We start from the raw sequence: 6,000 nt of genomic DNA, 5'->3' as shown, positions 1-6,000 counted from the left end.
CAACCAATAATCTTGTTGCTGTCAGCTGTCATTTCAGTGCTCGATTGGCGCTACCCCTCCACCTCCACAATTCATCACAGTCAGTCCAGAGTGTGATGTGACTTCAGATCCACTCCCATGAATTTCTCAACAATCCTGCTCCAGTTCAGATATAAAATCTAACTGATCTTCACTACCATTAGTATTTAGACTCTCTGTCTGGCATTTCTACTGTATGTAGTTTCATGAGTTTATCACCCCATAAAAGTAATAGTTTTACAATGGTGTTGAATTGCCAAAGACTGTTCACCTTTTACTATAGTGTGCACTCAAATGCCAATAAATTAATTTCATTAATAAGTCCTTTATTTCTATGTTTCTGGGATTATTTCTGGGATTTAAATTATTATCATGGACTGAACATACAAATGCACTTTCCTAACACATTTCAATACTCTCTATTGATGAAAACATAATAACTAAAAGCATCATATTGGTGAGTCAGGGCATTAGCATGAAAGTAACAATATTGAATGCTTAAATAATGAATGTAAAAAGACACTTACAAACTGGACTAAAGCGTTTACATTTCCTGCTCTAAACATTGATGTTTAGTTGAGTGAAATGGGAAACATCCGTCCGCAGCGATTGATTGACAGGTGATCCTGGAGGTGCAGTGTAGAAATACTACATGACCTTAGCATCAACGATGCTGACAAACATATACATAAAATTTTAAATTTATAAACAAATGCTAGTCCATTTGCACATTACCACATTTCTTATAAGTAATGTAGTCCAAACAATACTTCCATTAACCTCTGGAGAAACCAAAACTGTTCTCACAATGTGCATCTCTGTTGAGATGATGGACTGCTGTTTTTCAATGCTGGTGTCAGTGTCAGCCATTGATTTTCTCTGTCCAGGAGACAGTGGTTTTGTCTGGTAATACACAGCTCTGCTAATTGAAGCAGTGAAGTGTTTGCGGCTGGTGTTGACGCCTGTGTCAGCAGAAACTTTCATTTTACAACCAACAACCACAACCACTGATGCTAAGCAGACTGGAGCAGCACATTTTAATTTACAGTTCATCAACTGATTAAGGAAATGCCATTGCTTGAACCTGTGTTCTATTCAGAGCCCTGACAAGGTATTTTTATTTCCACTTGAGCATGTTTTTCCCCAGTGGGTGGCAAGTGTATGAAGTGCACACAAACAACGTGGGGAGGCCGTAAAAGCACAGTGAAACAGTGGGAAGGAGGAAGTTTTCCTGCTTACAAGGCAGGGTGGAGGACCCTGGAGAGTTGCAGAACACTGGGGGGTGATGAAGAAAACATGGACAAAGGAATAATTTTGGGAAATATGCTTATTTGCTTTCTTGCTGAGAGTTAAGAAGATTGATACCACTCTCATGTCTGTACAGTAAATATGAAGCTAGAGCCAGCAGGTGATTAGCTTAGCATAGCATAAAGACTGGAAGCAGGTGAAAACAGCTAGCCTGCATCAAGGAAGTCACTACACCTGGCAAAGAAATGATTCTAGCAAGTAACTTCCCCTAAAACTGCAACATGTTGTTTTTACCTTTCTGTTTGTGTATTGACTAATGAGATATAACGTGTTAATTTGTAAAATTAAGAGGTGCCGGTTGGTGTATTTTTTAAACTTTGGACAGAGCCAAGCAGAAGCTATGTCAGTTGATAATCAATATTCAGTGGGTTGTGAAGCTATCATTTACACTCAAACACAACAAAAATGCATCTGGACTCTTGATGTACATATGCCATAAACACATGTAGACTTTGAATCCCAGTGCAGATCCAATGAAAACACATGTGCTTCTTCAGACCGTCTTTGTTCTGTCAGCCATCCAATCAGGTTAAGGATAATGGTTATAATGAGCCACAGACTCCAGCCACACAGTACCACTAATCTCCTCAAGTCCCCCTCAATGTCATGACAGCAAACATTCAAAATAGTTTGAGTCTTCCAAAACTGGAGGCGAAAACACCACAGGCCCTCCTCCCCTCAGCCTTAGCGTGGTATGAGAGTAAACCACAGATCAGGACCTCTTTATCCCCCTCTTTATTTAAGTGTTGCCTCTTGACCAAACATCACCACAGCAGGGACAAATAATGGTTTTCAGGACTGAATCTGTAACAAAATTCACTGAGAATCAAAAGTAATACTGACGTATACTAAAGGAGTGTAACGTCTTGTATTACTGGGGAAAGGTAAGCTGTTACAGAGTGAGTCACATTCTAGTTTTCATTTCATGGTTCAGTATTGAGCAGATCAGTCAAAAGAGAGAGAGTATGAGCTTGCTAAAATGAAGCAGATGTGTGCATGTGTGTTTACTGAAGCAGATAAAATACAATTTGATGTGGATTTTGTGAATCGATCCAGGAATCCCAGATTTCAGCTTCTTCATGGTCTGTGACATAAGGCAGTGACTTCACTAGACATGAAGAAAAAATCTGACATGACTACAGCTCTGGTATGAAGAATTCAATAGTGTAGGGGGGGAGAGAAGAGACAAAAATCCTAGATTATGACCAAAGTACAGAATATTATAGTAAATTCAGTGAATTCGAAGTTTAGTTTCTAGTTTAGCCCTATTTAGTGAAAACCAAGCTAAGCATAGGAGCAAAATCAAAATGTAATCAGAACCCCTTAGGATGCCTGGTAAAACATTTTAGTCAGGTACATTTATTCAACACTCAGTAAGTCTCTTGTTTCTGTTATCAATAACTCATGACTCCAAGGAAGCGATGAGGTCATCTGCGTATGACAGTTTAACATTCCCCATAGCCATTCAATTGATCCAAAACGTTCAACTCCTCTAAGTTTCTTTCAGCAAAGAATATTTGGAACTATCCAACCTGTTTTTTCCTCCATACTTATGATATAAGATCAAAAAACTTTTTAATTTCAATCCTAAACCTGCAATAACTGATTTGTTTTGGCCACTTGGGGGCAATGGAAACAAGTTGTAAACACAGCACTGACATCACCTTTTAAATTGGTGAACTTGTTAGCAAACAGTTTATTTACACATCCAGCAGTTACGGAGCAACATCATCATTCAGTTGGAGTCGTGTTTCTGCCCACCTGATGAATGTAAGTCCAATATTCACTCTCTTTTAGCTCTGTTTTTTGGTCTCTACCAACTCCTGAGGGAAATATCAGTCTTTAGCTGCTAAATGCTCCACTATTTTCACCAGCTAGTTGCTAACTTTGTCTGTTTGTTGTTTGGTGTTGAGAGCCGTGAGAGTGAACCAAAATAGTAAATATGTGGACCGGACAGCTAAACAATGAGCTGAAACTCGTTGTAAAGCTCTGTAAAGCCGAGGGGAGATGCAGATTCGGGTGATAATTCTCTGTAGGTTCATCACTGTGAGCGACCCCTTTCAAATTGTTTTCACACTGTCATTTCATCATATTATAAAAATATAGATTATAGCCGCTTTAAATTAGCTGACCACCTTCTTGACTACTGGATCACAACTTTCTCTTTGTTATTTAATTAACTGGACATATGCAGTAACCTAGACTAACTAAAAAAACATCCAAATATCTAAATAGGAAATTCCCTCTAAAAAATTAACAGAATCATCACAATAACTGAATTCACAGATTTCTACAACAACAAAGTTATTTCTAGTCAATTTTAGCTTTTTCGCTAAAAATGAGTGCATTAACAATGTGAAGACTCTCTTTTTTCTTTGCTACACCATCATTCAATATCTGTCCTGTACTGTAGCTTCCTGTTATTAATCCCATCGTCTGTTCCTCCCTCTCACATTAACAACCACTTGGATCCTGTGACAGTTTGTTAGGACGTTCCCAGACGGTGGAATGTGCACAACCGTCCCACAAGCCAGTTGCTACTGTCGAGTGTTTTTACTCTAGAGGTCCCCAGGCATTATGAGACGCTGAGGGAAACAAACAAAGGGGCAGAACTAGGCCGTGGTGTTCCCACCAAGTGACGTAACCTAACGTGGGTCAAGGTCAGCAGAGGCCAGGTTTTTTGGGAATTGTTGTTGGAGTTTCCAATGGCTACACGAAGATTTTGTGGTGAAGTAACTCAACATGTTTGGGGATGAAGCCATCTGTTTTGTATTAGCGTGACTGGGTGTGCATGTGTGTGTGTTAGTTTCTCAGCAGGATTCCTCGGCTGCAGCATGCTCTGCAGGTTGTTGTCATTGAGGCCATTTTGTGTTCACTGCTCACTGTTTGCGAGATGTAAACGTATTTGCAGGCAGATGTCAATAGTGTCAGATGTCTTGGCAGCAACCTGACGGAGAGACAATATACAGCCAATTACAATAACAGACACGTAGGGAAAAAAGATGAGGTATGAAGCTGACAATTCAACCGAAAGTTATATCACTTCCAATTTGTTTGAAGGCTGAATGGAGTATTGATCATATAATCCCTGGCCACAGAGTCAAGGCTCCTAGATTCATTCTTATTCCACTTGAACGGTCGATATTACTTTGAGATCCTTGTATTGTCGGAACAAACAGACCTCTTTTCGGTATAGAGGAAGCTTAGAGAATAGTTCAGCAGGGAGAAAAATTGTATAAGTAGAATTTTTTAAGCTGAGCTTTCCTCAGTATTTGTTATATTTATTTCAATATTTGGATATTTTGTGGGTGAAAATGTGCCTTATTAATCTTTTTCAAACTGGGACAATATATACCAAGCCTCATCAAACTAAATCACTGAATGGTTAGAAACACAGGAAGATGTGATATGGAAATTAACATGTATGTTTTCACTCTCTCTTTTTGGTCTGGTGGTTTTTGTTGCATGTCCCTTCTCTCGTCATCTTGAAATTGTCTGCTACCAAAATAAAGGCAAAAATGCCCTAAAATATGCTTTAAAAAATCCATACTGTAAGTGATGATTTGCATGTTTTTGTATGGTTACTGTATGTCTTGGGGAGAGAGTCACTAAACAGAATTAGTTGCTGGATTGCAATAAAGTATGAAAATAAGAACAGGATTTTATTTTATAATTTGGATTCCCTTGGCATGTTATGTTGTAGAACTAGTAATATGTGTACTTGTGTGTTTTTGTTTTTCTTTGGTCAGAGATGTTAGTGATTTTCATCTAAAACTGGTTCCTTTATGATACATCTTAAATATCACTTGATGTGTTTTTGATGACAATTCTTTTACAATGTTTTAAATTCACATTTAAGTATTTTTTGTGGGAATTTTATGCCTTTATTTGAAAGGAAAGGAGTTTCAACAAATGGTCCCCGGGAGGAAATGTGACATCCTAGGCTATGGTATGCATCTTAACCACCAGAATGCCCCAAACGTTTCCCATTTTAAGATTGTAATTATGAGCAGGTGTTGTTTCTTCTCTTAATACATTTTTCGCTTTTTTGTTTTTGTTTCAGATCATAAGTGGTATCTTGCGCTTCTCAATGCAATCAGTGCATTCAGCTGTGCAGGTGCTTACAGCCCCTACACACCAGATGTCAGCCCATACAGGTGTTTTCACTTATCATGCCTGATTAGACCTCTCCAGAGGAATGGTAAATGGTCTGTACTTATATAGCGTTTTTCTAGTCTTCCGACCACTCAAAGTGCTTCACACTACATATCACATTCACCCTCAATCCGCTCTACCAGTAACCCATGAATAGGAAAGTGTGAGACATGTACAGACTGTGCGTGATTAGCATCTCTCTGACTCTCTTATTAGTTTTGTTGCACCTATTAGGTCCAGAGTGTTACACCTCTCTCATTCATATGGTTTCATGTAGTTTGGTGACCTCAAGTAGCTCTACCAAACTTCACCCTGAACAGAGGTCTAATCAGCCAGAATAAGTGAAAATACCTGTATGGGTGTACAGGACCTTTGTGTGATAAACTATGGGCTGTGTCTGAAATCACGTCCTAAATTTTAGGCACTCATGAATCCTAATTTTCCCACAATGTAATGCGTCACATCTATGTTTTGTTAGCAGAAAGCTGTGTACATGCCTTAATTTTCAAGGGCACTATA

This window comes from Siniperca chuatsi, linkage group LG6 (genome assembly GCF_020085105.1).
Source record: "Siniperca chuatsi isolate FFG_IHB_CAS linkage group LG6, ASM2008510v1, whole genome shotgun sequence".
In the NCBI taxonomy this organism is placed as follows: domain Eukaryota; kingdom Metazoa; phylum Chordata; class Actinopteri; order Centrarchiformes; family Sinipercidae; genus Siniperca; species Siniperca chuatsi.
The sequence above is the reverse complement of the archived record's forward strand: the minus strand, read 5'-3'. Positions refer to the sequence as shown.